At 50.8% G+C, this 17819-nt stretch overlaps 1 protein-coding gene across 6 annotated transcripts in view; it reads left to right on the top strand.

Annotated features, from left to right (window-relative positions):
• Nucleotides 1–17819, top strand: part of Adora1 (adenosine A1 receptor) — a 31546-nt gene that overhangs the window by 3332 nt on the left and 10395 nt on the right. The window lies entirely within an intron of this gene.

Consider the following 17819-nt stretch of genomic DNA (forward strand, 5'->3'; position numbering starts at 1 on the left):
AATCACTTAGTATTGAGGTTGATATATGCAAGCCATAAGTGGTAGGTTTATATTGGCTGTTTTATTATCATTATTAATACATGACGTAAAGTAGGACAGGCTAGGAAAGCCCTGTCTTTGCCCTCTCTCCTCCTGTGAACAATCAGGCTCTCATATGGCAACAGACACACATGCACGCATGTACACATGCATGTACCCCCCTGCCCTCGACATAACGCATTTCCAAGAATTTTATAGTACTGTTATGCCAGTATCTGTCTTCTCCTCTGGTGAGTTGTTGGTGCCTCAAAGGCAGCGACCTGGGCAGCAACTATAGCTTGTCTGCTTCTGCAAGTTGTCCACTATGTCCCTGGCAGACACTTGGTAAACGCTGGTTGAACTGGCTGAGCTTCCAAGTACAAGCACACCTCAAGTAGTCCTGTCAGGTGTCTAATCTCTAGCCTTCTTGTTATCTCCAGTCTGAGCTCAGGGTCCTGACCACTGCTGTTCCCACTGTCCCCTCCTGAGCTAGGAGGAGCCTAGATCCTCAAGCAGGGCTCCTGGAGAGGTTTGGGGCCCCCAGCTCCTTGTCTGTCCCTTCCCTTATGCCCTGTAGGAGGAACAGTGTGCCTGTCCTGCTGTCCTCTGCTCAGCTGGCATCAGCAGCTGCCAAGTCTGTGAGGCCCTTCTTTTCCTGTCCTGACATGCCAGTCAGGACAGACATGGCCATTTGTCATGTGGCATGGGGTGACACCTACTAAGTGTTGGTGAGGCATGTCTGGGCCTCTGGACACAGGAGTCAGCCAGGCCTTCACTGAGTGAGCCCCAGGATGGTCAATCAAGCACAACTTTTATTTCCTTCTACCTGGCAAAAATTCAAGAATAAAAAAAAGTTTACATTATGTAATGTAATCCAGCTACAAATTTTTAAAAAGTTCAGGTTCAGGTTGATTCAGATGATCATTTTCCTGTTATTTGCATGCTACTTGCATGGCACCTCCCTGTTTGGTAATTGATATCCTATTCCCCTCACTCCTAGTTTCATGAAATCTTCATTATTTATCACCTTCCCTCCTGAACCAGCGCTTTCTTGATGGCATCCTGTGGTGATCTGGTGGCTCCTCCAGGGGCTTCCTGATCCAAGTCTTTTCTTCGGAAAGGAGATGCAAAGGCTGCCATGGCCAGATTGGTTGGTGTGAAAAGAGGGGTGTTGGGTCTCTGGAAGCCAGTCAGGTCCACATCTGAGCCTTGCTGTGTGTCCAAGTAGCTCTGCACCCTTGGATAAGTCAGTCAACCTCTTTGAGCCTGTCCCTTCCTGCCACGTGCTAACTGAAGGCATTGGACTCAAGGTCACTGAAGTTCCTTTTGGCTCTCACTTTCTGTGGTTCTGCCTTATCCTGATTCTTGCCAGCACTGTCTTGGCATCATGAGAAGATCTGTGTTGTGGTTTTTGGCCTCTAGTGATTATATGTTAGGTACAGAACTGCTTTTTGCATACCTTATCTCATATACTGTTCATAGCCACTCAGTGCTGGAGGTTATTGGGATCCTTATTCTGTAGACAGTTCTTTAGATAAACTGAGGTCTGAGGCTAGGAAGGGTCAGTAATTTGCCCAGACAAATAGCATGTCATGAACAGAGGCAGGTTTGAATCGAGGCTTATCCACCACATACCTATCATCTGGAAATCCAAGCAGGTCTTGCATCAGCCCAAGCAGCTGTAGGACTTATGTAGGAGTTTTCCCAAAGCTGTCAATGGGGTGATCTTTCTCCTCTGACATTTGCCAATGGCCTCAGCACTGCTCAGTCGCACACGGCCCCTCCCCCATCCCCACCTTCACTCCAGTGGGCAGCTGGTGGCCCTGCTTTTGTCCACAGCTGGCAGCCTGCCCCACTGGGCTGCCAACTCACAGGAGCTCTGCAGGGATGGCCCCAGCTTGGGCAGGGATGGAAATCTGGTGGATTGGGACATATTTGCTTTCAGGTACCAAGTTAGTCCTTGTGATCCTGACAACCTGGGATTTTATCAACAACTACAGTGTCTTAAGTACCGACACAACCCAGCAGGTATCTGAGGTCTCCAGCTCCCAGAACAGCTGCCGTCAGGGGTCTGTGTTCAGGAGACAGAGGCTGTCTTCCATCCTCTGTCCACAGTTGCATTAGTCATAGGCCTTGGAGCAGCAGAGGAGGCTTGAAGCCCAGCCCCTCACACTTGTGGGCTGAGTTCCAGGGAGGCTATTGTTCAAGGCCGCTTGGCTGGGAGCTCTTTCCTCCTCCCCATCCAGACTCTTGGTCCTCTGCCTCGGATGTGAAAGGCTCAGGTAGGAACAGAAACCAGAATAGTGGGAAGGAGCAGAAAAGAAAACTACAGCTTCAACCAATCCGTCAACACAGAGAGGGAGGCACAGAGTTGCTTTGTGATGGCAAAAGCTGTTTCTTTGTTTGCAGTGGGACAGCCTCCAGGTGGATTAAGCCAAGGTTCTGGGCTGTCACTGCAGAGCCCTTGGGTTGGTTTAGGGGTAAAGGCTGACCCTCTGGAGCCAGGATGGGTGCCAGGAAGGTTCCAAGTGCCTGAGGGACAATCTGTTCACGTGGTGGTTGCTGGGAAGTGGGGGAATGGCCAAGATGGTTGCTGGAGAACCTCTTCTACCCAGGGTCCCTGGGGTGGAGCTAGCTGTAGGGGCTGCACCCCAACATTTCATTTTTATTTTGGAGTAGGAAAGCAGTTCACTTTGTGAGAAATGTAAGAAAAATAAGATGGTCAAATCACCCGTACTTGTACCACCTACAGAGAACTACTGTTAACATTTTGGTGTCCCAGAAAGAGTTTTCAGGAAGACACACACACACACACACACACACACACACACACAATGATATTATTTTTACATATTGAGAGCATTTATCACTATCTGGTTTTATATCCCATTTTATTCACTTAGCATTATGCTTTAAATATTTCCCTATGTCAACTAAAAATTATTATTATTATTATTACTTTTTTTGAGGCAGGTCAGCTTGGACTACATAATAAGATCCTCCTGCCTCAGCCTCCTGAGTGCTGGGATTACAGGTGTGTGCCACCATGCCTGGCTCACCTAAAATTCCTTCTAAGAACTTCTATGATGACCTAATACTGGACTGTATCATTGCTCATCTTGTAGGTCTCAGCTACAACAGTTATTCCTCAGGGAATCCTTCCTTCATCTCCTCCCTGACCAGGTTCGTTTTCTCTGTTAGGTGCTCAGACTGATTTGCTCTGCCTGCCATATTGCCTGTGGACCAGGGAGTTTTCTATTTGATGTCTGGGCTTGGGAAGCCCCAGGGCCGGGACCAGATCCCCGTTCATGTGCGCCTGTCCCCATATCTGGTACTGAGAAGACGTGCTGTAAACATTTTTGGAATGAATGGGTATTTGGATATCGTATCTTATTTATTCACTCTTAAATTGTTGGCCATGCAGATTGTTCCTGACGTCTTAGTTTTACAGAAATGCTTTAACAATTCACAATGTTCCTAGGGACAGAGTCAAGTGTTGGGCTTCCTCAGGGGTTGGGCTTCCTCTCTCTGCGCACAGCTCTAACAGCATAACCTCTGTCTGGAAGGACTTTTCTCACGAGGCCTAATGTTTCCTAACTCCTTTTAGTCAATCCATCCCCACCTCTTGCCCATTTCACCCAAACTGCAAATCCCCAGAAGGGCGATTGGCATTCTGCATCCATTTACCCTTCTGAGGTGAGGAAGGCAGGGCTGGAAGGCTCAGGGCGGAGTCCTGTTGCCTACTGTATTTCCTAAGGCCTGCACATCCTCTTTCATTGCTTTGTGTTGAGGGGAGCAGTTTCTAGGGTAGAGGGCTTGGAGTGTGGTGCTTCTCATTTGGGCCCATATGGCAGGTCGGCACAGAACAGAGAAGGAGGTACACCTCCTTGACACATACACCTCCTTGACTTATGTACCTGGGCCTCTGAACTCAAGCTCAGTGAGGCTAGCAGTTGCTGCAGGACAAAGAAAAGACCAGCAGGGGGATGTGGGGGTAGGGAAGGGAAGAGAGCAGGTGGGTGGGCCTTGGCATTTGTGTCCCTTTGGAAATACTGACTTTAAGGTGGACAAGAAGTTGGAGGCAGTCAGCAGAGGCTTTCCCAGAAGCCTGAAGAGAGACCACCTATCTCGTTCCTTGTTCTGGCAGTTTGTCCTTAGCAGGACTGCAACGAGGAATGGGGTTGGGCACCAGTGACATCCATTTATCTGTTTCCTAAACATGCTTAGAGCTATGTACCAGATACTTTACTGGGCTGGGAGATACAGACATGGCCAAGTCTCTACCTTTGGGAGTTCTTAGCCACTGGTGAGATCATTGACTTCTATAGACCAAGGTGGCCAAGGAGAAGTTTTCCGCTGCCCAAGATGGGAGCAGGAACAGTAGAAGACTGGTGTCTGGTGGGCTGCAGTGCTTGGTCTGGGAAGGTAGAGCCTCTCCCTTGCTCACTCTCTGCAGCTGGAGTCATGTGGAAGAAGCCCTTTGGAACTGTCTTCCTGCCACTTTCTTCCCGAGCTCTTCTGCCTTTTGGAAAAGGAGGACAGCTGGTCACTCTGACATGTCCTCACACAGGATCCTAATGTAGATAGACTTGTTCATTCACTCAGTAAAACTCCATCAAGTGCTTCACATCTACCAGACACTGTTGTGGATACTTGGGATATGCTTATGAAGAAAACAGATTCTCATAGAGCTGTGTATGGACTGGCCAGCAGGCGCCAATGAGCAGTCACAAAGCTTAAATCATGTAGAGAGTTAGAAGCTAAAATTTGCAATTGAACCAAGTTAAAAAAAAAAAAAAAAAAAAAAAAGGAGAGTAAGTGGAATTGAGAATGCCTGTTATGGCAGGAGGGGAAGGATTGCAACTTAAAATAGGATAGTCAGGGAGGCTTCCTAGAGAAGGTGCACTTGAGCCAAATCTTAGAGCTGAGAGACTATGCTATGCAGATATCAGGAGAATGCACCATGGCAGAAAGCAGCTGAAGTGAAGGTCGGTGGGTGGAATGTACTTGGAGTGTTGGGGCCTTGCAGGAGACCTGTGCAGCTGGGAGAGAGAGATAGAAGAGGAAAGTGGTGGAGATAATGAGGTGCTGCCCATGCATGGCCATGGGGACTCCGGAAAGACAAGTCCTTTCATTTTGAGGGGATAGGGGAGCCATAGGCAGCCTTAGGAAAGAGAATGGACTTGGTCTGATCTAGGCTAAAAGATCCCTTGGTACTGTGCTGAGAACATGACCTAGGGTTAGCGGTACAAACAGAAGCCCAGTTAGGAGCTTTTACAGCAGTTTAGGTGAGAGAAGATGGAGGTGGCTTGACTTTGAATGATAGCAGAGGAGGTGGTGATGGGTGGTTTATTCTGGATGTGTCCTTAAAATTTTACCATTTTAATTTTTTTGTTGAATTATATTGTTCATGCAGTAAAGTACATACATTATATGTGCATAGCTCCATCAATTTTTGACATGTAGCCACTATCTACCCAAATCAATACTTAAGCCATTTCTAGAACCCGAGCTGGGCCCATCAGTATCCTTCAAAAGATAACTACTGTTCGGACTTTTACCTGCATAGACTGATTTTTGTCTGTTATGAACTTTGGGAAATGCAGTTGAGCAGCACATACCCTTTTCTGTCTGGCTTTTGACCTCCATATTCATCCCTGTTTCTGTGTGAAGCAGTAGCACCCCCACTCCTGTTAGAATTCCATTGTATGGATGTGCTATGGTTTGGCTAAATTCTGGACATATTTAAGGAAAGAGCCAAAGAGGTTTCTTATGGGATGGATATGGGAATTCAGTTATGGACTGAATGTGGGACAGAAGAGTCAACACGACCATGCTTTTAGTCCTGAGCAACTGGGAGGATGGAATTGGCATCATCCAAGATGGGAAGGCCTGAGGATGGTGTAGGATTTGGAGGCAGAAAGAGTTTAGATGTAGACACATTTGGCGTATAGAGGCTAGATCTGTCACTGCAGTGTGGAGCAGGCAGCTGGATACATGGGATAGAGAATGGAGTCCGGGGCTTGACCTGGGGATACACATGTAAGAGCCACTAGTGCGTTAGGGAGAGTAGCAATCCATGAAGCTGGGTATTATGGTTTAGATAAAAGATGTCTCCCCAAAGTCTCATGTGCTCAGAGGTGAGGCTTTGGAAGATGACTGGATCTTGTGGGCACTATGTAGATAAGTGGATGAACCTGCTGATGAGTTCATAGGTAAGTGTGCTGTAGAGGTGGGGCCTGGTTGGAGAAGGTGGGCCACTGGGGTTGAGTCTTTGATCTGTCTGTCTGTCTCTGTCTCTGTTTCTATCTCTGTCTCTGTCTTTGTCTCTGCCTCTCTTCTCCATCACTGTTCTCTCCTCTCCCTTTCACTGCCTCTTCCTCTTTCTCTGCTTCCTGGATGCTGTGGGTGGAGCACCTTCCCTCTGCAGTGTTCTTCCTTCATTCTATTTCTGCCTTGGAGCCAGGCAGCCATGGACTGAACTCTTAAAACCATGAGCCAAATAAAGCTCTTTTCCTTTAAGTTGCAGATATTGGGTATTTTGTCCCAGTATAGGAAGGCTGACTAACAACTGGATCATGTCCCCAAAAGAAAAATATAAACGAAGAAAAAAACCACAGACTAGGCCATGAGAAAATTCAGAGAAGAGGATGCACTAGCAGAAGAGAACAAGGGAAACTCACAACTGTAGTAAGAAAAGCCAGAACTCAAATATGTAATCCTGGAAGCCACATATAGAAAATATTTCAAAGAGAAGTAAGAAATTGGCTGCTTCAGATGCTGCTAGTGGGTGATGAGAGATGAGGACTTAGAGTTGCCATTGGTGTAGCCAAGCTATGAACACTCTTGACAAGGACAATGTCAACAGAGTGGTGGAGACAGAGAACCTGATTGGATAAGGCTCAGGAGGGAAGAGGAGAGGAGTTGAAGGCAGCTGGTATCAAGAGTCTAGGTTACTCTTTCGAGGGATTTGTTGCAGAGAGCTAAGTAATAGGGCAGCAGCAGCCAGGAGAAGTGGGAAGAAGGCATCTTGCTTCGTGTTATTTTTGAAGATAGGAGGGAGGTTAGTATGCGTGTGTGTTGAGGAATGATCCAGTGGAGAGTGAGACAGTAAGGATGACACAAAGCAGAAATGTTCAGGGACAGCGTCCTTGTACAGGCGAACAGGGTGAATCTAGGGCATCCATGGAGGCACTGACACTGCCCAGGGTTCTGGTGGCCTTCTGTGCAGATGCTGGCAGGCAAAATGCTCTTCTGATTGTTTCCATTCTCTCAGTGAAGTGGGAAGCAGGGTCATCTGCTGAGAGTGAGGATGCAGTGGGTGGAGTTGGAGAGTAGCGGGTGTGAAGTAATTCTCCAGGAAGTGCAAGAATGACTGGATTTGGGAAGCCTAGTGCAGAGGGGTAGTGTGAAGGGTCCACCCAAAACGCCCAGTGACGAGCTTGCGAGGAGCCAGTCTCATACTTGTGTACTGATCAGCAGCCATGTCTAATCACACAGGCACAGGCAGAGGGGAGAAGGGCCACGGTCCCTTCATGACTTCAGAAGTGCCAGAGTCATGAGAGGGATCGGTGCCTGGTCAGAAGGTGGCCCTGGTCTCTGCCTTCACGACACTTACAGACTAGGTGGGAGAAAGCCAGCAACTATGTGAAGAGGCAGGTGGCTACAGTGACAACTTCAAGAGAATTATAGGAAGGAAGCAACTCTGGTGGCAGGCCATGGTTGGCATCTCCACAAGCCTGGGTCAGTGGCCAGGGAGACCCACGAGAGCCTGGGGACTCAGGCAGGGCCTGGTAGGCCTTGTGGCTCATCATCAACAGTTTGGATTTTATTCTAAGTACACAGTGAGCCTCTGAGTGGTTTAACCAAGGAATGACATAATTCAAATTACATTTTAAAAAGGGCAAAAATCATTAACAAAATATTAGCAAATCTAATCCAATGAAATAGGAAGGATAATATATCACCACCCAAATGGTTTATTCCATGTATGCAAGGGTGGTTTAACATTTGAAAAAAAAATCAATCTGTATAATTCAATGTATTATCATAAGAAAGTCAGGCTGCTTGCTGGAGGGAGGGGAGAGGGAGGCAGAGAGGACTCAAACCTGGCCAGGGGAGCAGGCTGGGGGGCCGACAGGGTGGGAGTGAGGAGGCCTGGAGATGGAGCATTGGAAAGACTTCTGTGGGCAGGCTGACCGGGAGTGCCCAGGGTGTGCAAAGGGAGAGAAGGACTCAAAGATGACTCTAGTTTATAGCTAAGTTCCTGGGTGGACGGCAGTGCCATTCCTGGAGATGGGGAAGGAAGAAGAAACTGAAGAGAGACATGGGTGTGTCAGCAAGCTTCCTGGGCACCTCTGGCTACTCCAGCTCCTCCTCCTACCTCGCTTCTGGAGGCTACAGGTCTCTACAGGCTGGGACAGCAGCAAGGACGGGTGATACCCCTGTCAGCTTCCAGGAGATGGCCACGCTGCAGGCTCTGTCCTCTGGCAGGCTCCACTGAGAAGGGGACAAGTGGCCTCTGGGGTTGTAGGGCCCTGTGCTCCACTTCAGGCTCTGCTCACCCTTTGCAACCCTAGAAAGGATCCCAGCTGGGGAAGTGGGCCCCCAGAGACTCGTCTCCTCTGCTTGTCTGCATGTGGGCTGACCCAGCCCTGTGCACAGTGGATGTGTCCTTCCCCCAGCAATCAGTGTCCCCTCATCTCTGTGTCAGGACACTAAATAGTCCCATTTCAGCTAATGCAGCAAAGAGGATAGTCACTCTGTAAGCGAGCAGTTCAAATGCCAGCTCTGGCCCAGCCTGGATGAGGGAGCAGACACGCTAGGGGACCTCAAGCTGGCCTGGGGCACTGTGTCACCATCCCCCCGGCCTGCTTATAGCAGCACCTTCCACACAGAAACGTGCTTCTTTGCCTTGTGGAGCAAAGATGCTTTGCAGGGCAGCTGGCAGTATTGGTGTGGGTGCCACCTGCTTGCAGAGGCCACTGGTGTCCAAGTCTCAGCTCCCTAGCCCTGAAGGGCGGCAGCGGTGGAGCACAGGAAAGCTGCTTAGCTGCCCTGTCTCTGTCCCCACTGAACCAAGGGCTCTGGTGTATTCCCTCCTGCTTCCTGTCTGCAGGCAAGAATCGGCGAGTCTCCTGGGGACAGGTGCTGGGAAGGTATATTAGGAAAGCTCCTCTGCCCATGGTTTTAATGATCTGCCTTTCGGAGAGGCAGCTCCCTCCCCCTGCTTTTCAGAGATGCATTAATGACAGGAGGTGAGAGCAATCTCTGCAGGCAGACAGGCCTATGTAAAAATCCTCTTTCAGCTTCACTTAGAACTGTGCTGTCTTGAGCGAGTTACTTCACCTTTCTGTGCTTCCGTTTTGCCTTCTGTAAAACAGGCTTCTTAATACTTCCTTCTGAGGGCTGCCATGAAGCTGAGAGATAATGTATGTTAAGGGGCTGGCACACAGTAGCACTCGGTAAACGGTGTGGAGGTGTTATTATTAGCAATAAATAATACCGTGCTTTTTATCAGTCACCTCAGGATGTTATATGACCCTGTGTTCCCCTGGCTGGTTCGTGTGGGAATGAGTCACATACCTTGGAGGGAAGGTGTGGGTCTGCGCCCTTCCCCTGCCTGCTCGTTGTGCCCAGCACCTCACACGCTCCTGGCTGGCCCTCAGTGGCTGCAGGAGGGAGAAGGGTCACCTGGAGGACAGAGAGCTCAGTGGAGAGGAGCCAGCAGCCGGGCAGGGAGAGAACAGTCAGGTATTTCATGTTCGGCTGTCCCGGCAAGGCAGGTGGCAGAGGATGAAGGGTTAAGGAGAATGTTCCTGGAGTCTCTCAGACTGGGTGCAGGGAGAGGTGAAGCTACTGAGTCCTGGGCCAGGGGCAGGTTAAAGGCCAGGGATCCCACCCCCTGACTCCCAGTGACGCTCCTCACCCCCTCCTCATGCTGCCTGTCCCAGCTTTCCCTGTCCTCCCCACGATCCTGTCCTGGGCTCCTCTGGTGAGGAGCTAGCATCCAGGGAGCAGAGGCAAGGGCTGCTCTGTGGCTCCTGACTGTCAGACGTGCCTCGTACCTCGGCTGGGCACTGTGTGTCTGGGGACGTGTGGTGTGCTGCAGACACGCTGCAGACACTCCTGCGGAGATCCTGTCCTCTGGGGCACGCAGGGCCCCACCCTCGCCCCATCAGGGCTGTGATGAGCTCGCTGATGACAGCCATTCAGACAACACACAGCAGCTCCGTCTGCCCTGCAGGCTGGCAGCAGCCTGAGAGTGAGGTGTGTGAAGCCACAGCACACGACACTGTCACAGCTGCCTCTGATTCCAAGGGTGTGTGTGTGTGTGGTTGGGTATTGCTGTTTAGTTTATAAGTCAAAACATAATATTCTAGCCAAGCTCAGTCCATGCTTGGAGACTGATGCAGGAGGATCGCATGTTCAAGCCCAGCCTGGGCAACTTAGTGACCTAGCAAGACCCTATCTTAAAAATAAAAAAAGGTCTTGGGATGCAGCTCTGTGTGAAGGTCCTGAGGTTAATCCCTAGTACTAAATAATAATGATAATAATTCCAGATCTGTTCTTCACCTGGCCTGCTTACTCTGTGTCTGCTACACACTCAGTCCTTCCTCCAGGGGCCGATAGGCATCGTAGCCACGCCGAGCCTCTTGTGCCCACAACACAGAAACACAATTTACAGGTTCAATTCATGAGCGTTTTCTGACAACACAGTCTGTCCTCAAGGGCACAGACTCATAGCCCTTGGGGAGAATGACAAGTGTCAGCTGCCACACTGGCAGGAGGCCTCAGCAGGCCTGGGCCAGCTCAGGCCTGGGAGCACAAGGTCACTGTGCAGCCAGGTGCTCAGCCCATCCCTCCCTGCGCTCCAGGCTCACTGTCCCCAGGCAGTCACTTTCCAACCTACCTGGGCCTTGGATTTGAGGAGGATGATCAAAGGAAGGGATCTGGCCTTAAGACCACACACACACACACACACACACACACACTCCTTGTGCACACATACACACACATGCACATAAGTGCACCAGTGTGCCTGTATGAATTCTCTGCCCCCAGGATTAGAAATGGTGGTGAGAGTGGCTCAGTGCCCTCCTGAGTCAATGTCCAGCAAGTCACAGAGGCATGGAATGACTCGAGCAGTAGGCTTCGGTGTGCTCTGGGCCGGGCACCTCGACTGGAGCATCTCTATTCTATCTTTACATGGTTTTATGAAGAGGTTCTAGTGGTATTTTATGCTAATAGTGTAATATGTCCCCATTTCCACTCGTAAGAAGCAAAGAGATGGAACACCTTGTTAACAGTCGCACAGCTGCAAAGTGGGACCAGAATTGTTAAACAAATAACTGAAGGAATGAGTGAAAACACCTGAATCTGAGTCTTGACCACCCCCCACGCCATCCCGCACTTACTGCTGAGTGATCTTGGGTGAAGCCTTACCTCTTTGGGGCTTAGTGTCAGCTTTATAAAGCAGGCATATTTTCAGTCCCCACCACAGAGAGTTGTCTATGCAGTGGTGCTCCTAGGACAGGAAGGGAGAGAGGCTTCATTGTCCAGCAATGGGCTGGCCTGTGTGTGTGTGTGTGTGTGTGTGTGTGTGCATGCGTGTGCACGCATGTAACTTTGCTTGCTCTGGACCTGATCCTGCCTCCAAGGGCGGGCCTCCTGGGCTGCCACTGAAGAGGAAGGGAGGAGGGTCGGAAAGTGGCTGCCATCAGGCACTTGGCTGGGAGCCTCCTCTGTCTCTGGTGCTGTGCCACAGTCTACCTCCTGCTGGGACTGTGGACAGTTCTTCTTGGGAGAGGAGCCTGCACTCTGTTCTGACTCAGGGCAGTGATGCCTGTACAGGGGAGGCCCTGGACCTCCAGCCACTCCTGCATGCATAAGGAAGGCCGGCAGTGCATGGGGAGCACCCGCTGCGGTCACCTGTGCAGGCAGGTGCTGAGCTTTAATCTGTTCAGCACCCAGGTGGCTCCAGGGCCTCTGCTCAGGGATGGAGTATGAGCTGTTGTCCCTCCCTTAGCGGAAGTCCAAGACCACACAGGCAGCAAGGGGACTTCCTCAAGATCCCAGTCTTCCTGTCACAATGTGGCAGGGGTCTGACAGGCCACAGTAAAGTCTGAAGAAACAAAGTTGAAGAGAAACACTTGTTAAGATCAAAGATGGGACCATTCCCAAGCAGGGGAGAGTTGGGGCAGATTCCTGGATTCTGAGTGCCTTGGAGGCAAAGATTGTGTTTCCTGGGGGTTGAGGGCATCTGCCCTGGGTTCAGCCTGAAGTGCTTTGGGGAGACTGTGTAGTCTCTTTAGTTTGGTTTCCTTGTTGCTGATGGAGGGCTAATAATGCAAGTCCTTGGTAAAGGTGTTGAGTGCCGGGTGAGCTAATCCTGTAAAGCGCTGAGCATAGCACTTTGTACATAATACATGTTGGGTAAATGTTAGGTATTGTTAGAGATCTCAGTATCTTATATACCTAGGGTAGAACTTTGAAAACTAAATAAATATTTAGGGAGTAAAGGAGCCTTGGGGCCTCCCCTCAATCTACTCAGCACAAGAAGAGCTCGGGGCTGGGAACCAGGAGGCCTGAACTCTGGGCCCGGGTTGTCACTGTGCCCATTTGGCTACATCCTCATCAGCAGGTGGGACTCACAGTCCCTACCGGACTTCTCAGGGCTGCTGCCTGCAAGGGAGCCACTATTCTGACCATTTTCTGGGTGCCCCAGACTCCATGTCTTTGAGATGGAAATGATAGTATCTATTTCATGGGATTGTGAAGAGAAACATACATGACAGCCTCTGTGTGGTGAACTGTTTCCCCTCGGCAGCGCAGCCTCATTTAACCCCCTTCCTGGGGCACTTGCTCTGAAGTGTCAGACAAGTACCTTACCCCCGCAATCTAGGAACATAGAGGGCTGTTAGGCACCAGAGGGGCTGTTAGTCAGCTTTCCATTGCCATAACAAAATATCTGAGAAAATCAATTTAAAAGGAGTGAAGATTGATTTTGGCTCACGGTTTCCAAGGTTGCAGTCCATGGCAGTTTGGCTCTGTCACTGAGGGCCTGAGGAGAGGCTGAGCATCGTGGCAAGCAGTTGGCAGTGCAGCCATGGCAGCCAGTAGTCAGTGAGCGGCTGTTGGGGAAGGGGCCAGCATCCCCATACATCTTTCTAGGACACTCTACTTCCTCTAAGTAGGTCCCACTTTCTAATGTTTCTGCCACCTTCCACACCATCATCAGCTGGGCATAAGCTCTTTTGGCACTTGGCATTTTCAAGACAAGATTTAAGGCCTAACAGGGCCCAGGAAGGAAGGCTTGCAGCCTGTCAGGGAGGGAGTGCTTACATGCTGAACATCTCCTCGATGTCAGGTACAGCACTAGGTGAATTATTTGGTGGAATGTTTAATTTTATTTAGTCCTGCAACACTGGAATCAAGAGCCCTTTGTAAGTAACGCAACAGAGAACCCAGATGTAAGGTAACTTGTTACCTAGTTAGTGACTGGCAAAACTGGGATTTGAATGTGTATCTGCTAGATGACAAAGCGAGTGCTTTTTTTTTTTTTTTTTTTTTTTTTTACTGTTCTCAGGGACTGCAGGCTCCGGGGAGCACTAGCCTCCATGTTTCAGGGGCTTCTGGGCCCGGAGGGAGGCAGAATACAAGATCTTGCAGAGAAGATAAGAACTCAGTGCAGCTACCCTAAGAAGGCCAGGATTTATGGGCTGACTTCAGTGGGCCTGGGCCTGCCCTGGCCTGCTGTCTGGTTTCCTTCAGGCCTTGCCTGCTTGGTCTCCAGCCCCGGAGCTTGGGTGTGCTCATTTGCGACACAGCTACCTCAGTCACAAGTGCAGGAAAGCTAAATCAGGAGGTGTTGCTAGCATCACAGAGCAGAAATAATCCCCCGAGCTCCTGGGGGCTGAGAGTGGTGGAGCTGGGCTGGAGGCGTAGCCTGCAGGCCCTGGCCAGGTCCTGGGGCGGGTCCTGGAGAGGCCACTGTGCCTGCCTGAGGGGGCTTCCTGTGGAGAAATTGGGTGGGGACAGAGGAGGAGATGGGGCTCAGTCTCAGCTCCTGCACTAAGCAGCCATGCCACAGCCTTGTGCCCTCCCTACACTCTCCTGGGCCTCAATTCTCCCACCTGTAAAAGGTCTACAGCAGACCCAGATCTTCCTGCCTTGCCAGCTCATGTGGGTACCTGCATGGTTGTGGTGCTGAGGGGCACCCTCTTGCCCTCCCTTCCCTCCCTGTATAGGGAGGTTATTCTCCTGATTTCTGGTGGACCCCTTGCTTTGCTTCTACTTCCTGTGTGATGCAGGATAGTGCCTCCCTTTTCCTGGCCTTCCTCTGCCGCCCTCCTCCGCAAGGGGGACAGGAGAGGAACTTCTGTGCCACACGTGGGGTGAGGACCATTGCTACTGTGGACATGGCCAGGGCCCAGCAGCCTTGCCTTTGCCAAACCTTGTTGGAGATGCAGACTCTCGGCCTGGCCCGGCACTTGCTGACTCATAACCTGCATTTTGAAAGGTCCCCAGGTGACTCATGTCCACACCACTGTTTGAGGAGCTCAGACAGTCAGGGAAACAGGAGGAATGTAAAGCCATGGGCCTGCCCTCAGACTCCCTGGTCTCTTGGGAATGTCAGCACACGAAACAAAGCACATGCCTTAAAATCATGCCTGACAACTTGAAACCTGGGAGTCATGCACTGCATAACATATACACACATGTGGGTACCTCATAAATGATCTAATTATTATTGTCAATTCCACTAAAATAAAGAGGATTTTTAAAATGCCGGGAAACAAACCTAGGCTTTGGAGGTGGTTGCCCCGGGCTGCTGTTCCAGTTTCAGCCCCTCGGGCCCAACCTTGGGCAAATTACCCATCCCTACAGGTTGACACCTTCCTCTCTGGCTGGCTGCCCACCCGGCAGAGGAGAGCCTGAATGTAAAGTTGCAGGCCTGTGACAACCACGGAATCATGGGGAAGTGGGCCAGACAGGTAGCAGCTCCACTCTACAGGGGAGGACACAAAGATTCTGCGAGGGGCTGTGCTTCACTGATACAGCAGGCAAAAAGCTCACCCACCTCCCCAGACCTCTTTTCCTATCAAAAGACTATGGCCTGTGTGTTGCCTGGACCTCACTTCCCTGGCCAGCCAGTGTACTCTGTTGGCGAGAGTGGGTGCCAGCCGTACAGGTCAGGGAGGACAGTGGTCAGGCCTCGGTTGGCCTTTAAAGTTGGAGGGCCCATCGGATCATAGGTGTTTGTATCAGCTGAGATGGGAAGTCACTGTGCAGCACCCCTGCTGCCACTGTGCCCACGTCCATCCCCTCCTGTGCTTGCAGTGCATGTCCTGATTCTTGCCTGGCCCAGTTCCCCAAAGCCCATTACTGCCAGCTCTCTGCAATTTTTTTTTTCCAGCTCTGAGCATGGCCCTTTGAAGTTTTCGTGAATGGTGGATGGAAAAAGAGAGGCTTTGATTTAATAAGCTCTGTCCTCCCCTATATACCTCATAATGTGAGATTCCCCCATCCGGGGTCATGGCAGATTGTGAGAGAGGTATAGGGCTTTGCAGAGGTGGAAGGAGTACCTGCCAGGAGTGTATTGATCAGCCCTCAGTGAAGCTGTCTTGCCGGGCCTCTGTGGAGACACTGGCAGCAGCTATGTGCTTCTCCATTCTTCCAGGGAGAACAACTGGTAGGGGTGGAGGGAGGAAGAGGAGAAGGAAAAGGAGGAAAACGAGCCTCCCCCGCTTGACCTAGGCCTGCTGGAGAGGAGAGGAGCTGCTCTTGTAGCAGGAGGAAGTGTGGTTAGACTCCTGCTGGAACCGCCTAGTGGAGTGGCTCAGGATTTGGGGGCTGCACCATCAAGCAGGGCCTCAGGGTGGGAATTCTCCCGTAGGAGAGAATCCTCTCTTCATCTGTGAGGTGGTGCGCTGCACTGCTGGACTGCCCAGGGCGATGTTATTGAGAAGGGCAGGAAGCCTTGGAATGGTTCCTTCTTACCCTCCCTTCTCTTTTATTCAAATTTAAAAGATTATGGAAGTAGTTGGTATAAGGTCTGTAATTGTTTTTTTATTCATTGTATTTGTTGTCTCTTTTCTCCTCTCTTTTGCCTTTCTGTTTTTAAATGACTATTTTGTGTGTAATTGCGTGTGGTAATGGGAGCTGAAGCTAGTTCCTTCACACTGAGCCATGTCCCCACCCCTTTTCTATTTTTTAATTTTGAGACAGGATCTTGCTAAATAACCTAGACTGGGTTTGAGATTGCAGTCTTCCTGACTCAGCCTCCCAGAGTGCTGGGAGTATAGGCAAGTGCCACCACACCTGGCTTAATTGAGCACTTCACATGCCTTAGCTTCCTTGTCCACATATTAGAGGATGCCTGCTGCGTGCCAGGTACCGTGGTAGTACTAGTACCACAGAGCGCGTGGAACCAGGCTTGGCCTCGTCTTCAGGGACTTCAGTGCAGCTGTGTCCATTAGGGGCAATGAAGACTTGTGCTGACTGTCCCACTTAGGGAGCGGGAGGCAGTGAGTCGGACCCCAGCACCATCCAGTGAGCTGCTGGCCTCCCTCCCATTGCATGCTGCTTCCCTGGGGAGGGGGCTGGTGTCTCCCCACTTTCCACTGCTCTGGGGCTCCTGCTGACCTCCAATCCCTGCTGACCTACAGTTGAGGTGGCAAGAAAGTACAGACCCTGAAAGAATATTGCTGCTCTTCTGCCAGGCCCCAAGACCAAATCTTTCTGGGTTCTGATGCAGCAGGAACTGAATTTAGACTTTCGGAAAGAAGCTGGAGAAGTATACGTCATAGAGTTGGGTTCTGAGGACCATGTGGATTCTTTCTTTGGAACGATTTTCAAGGCAGAGAGCTGTCCCTATCCTCCCACATGCTGCCATCTGTTAAATCTGTGCCAGAGCAGAGGGCTAGATGCTGTGAGCTTCAGGGAGCCCCAAGGGCCCATGGCAGGGAGAGCAGAGAACCAGCCAAGCCCTGGGAGGACAGTGGCTCCTTCAGAGCCCAGCGCCCCACCTTCCAGGCCAGGGAAGCATTGGAAGGGCTCCTCCTCTTGTGACTCCTGGCTCTCTAGCCCTCCCTTCAATGTCCCAGCCCCAGCCTATGCCCTGAGCTAGCGTAGAAGGCTGACTAGGAAAGATTACAGTCCCAAAGTGGAAATGGACCTTCAGGCAAGTGCCCGGGACCCCATGGCTTCAGGCAGGCCTCCAGGTGCTCAGAGAGGAGGTGGGAGAAGGGGCATGGCCCCTCCTCTGCCTGCATGGGGGTGACTGCCCAAGAGTTTCCTGATGACATGGGGGGTTTGGCCTTTCCAGGACCCTGTGAGACCCAATGTTTGGGATGAACAATTTCCCTAACCCCTGTCTTCTTCCACCTTAGACTCAGGTACATCAAGCAGAGGAGGGGGCATGGGTTGACCATAGCGAGATAGGGCTGGGTGTGAGAGCTGGCTGTAAAACAGGGAAAGGCCTGAGACTGGCTTTCCAAAGGGATCTAGAGGTGACTTTTAGCTCCTCTGTGTTTTTGTACCCTGTTCTGTATCTCTTCGAGAGCTGGCTGTTTCCCATGGAGTCAGGGGCATCCTTCCTGGCAGTGGCCTGGGTATCAGCTGCTGCTATTTGCTGAGCAGCTAGATAAGCTGACACCACCCCCTCTCCTCTCCTCTTCCTGCTATTCCCAGGACACAACCCAGGCTGGGGGAATTGTTCCTTAATCAAGGCCACAAGCTGATAAGGGGGAAGCCACAGTTTATAGTCACATCTTACTTCACAGTGCACTTCATTCATT

Source organism: Octodon degus, unplaced genomic scaffold (genome assembly GCF_000260255.1).
Source record: "Octodon degus isolate 3935 unplaced genomic scaffold, OctDeg1.0 scaffold00009, whole genome shotgun sequence".
Classification (NCBI taxonomy): domain Eukaryota; kingdom Metazoa; phylum Chordata; class Mammalia; order Rodentia; family Octodontidae; genus Octodon; species Octodon degus.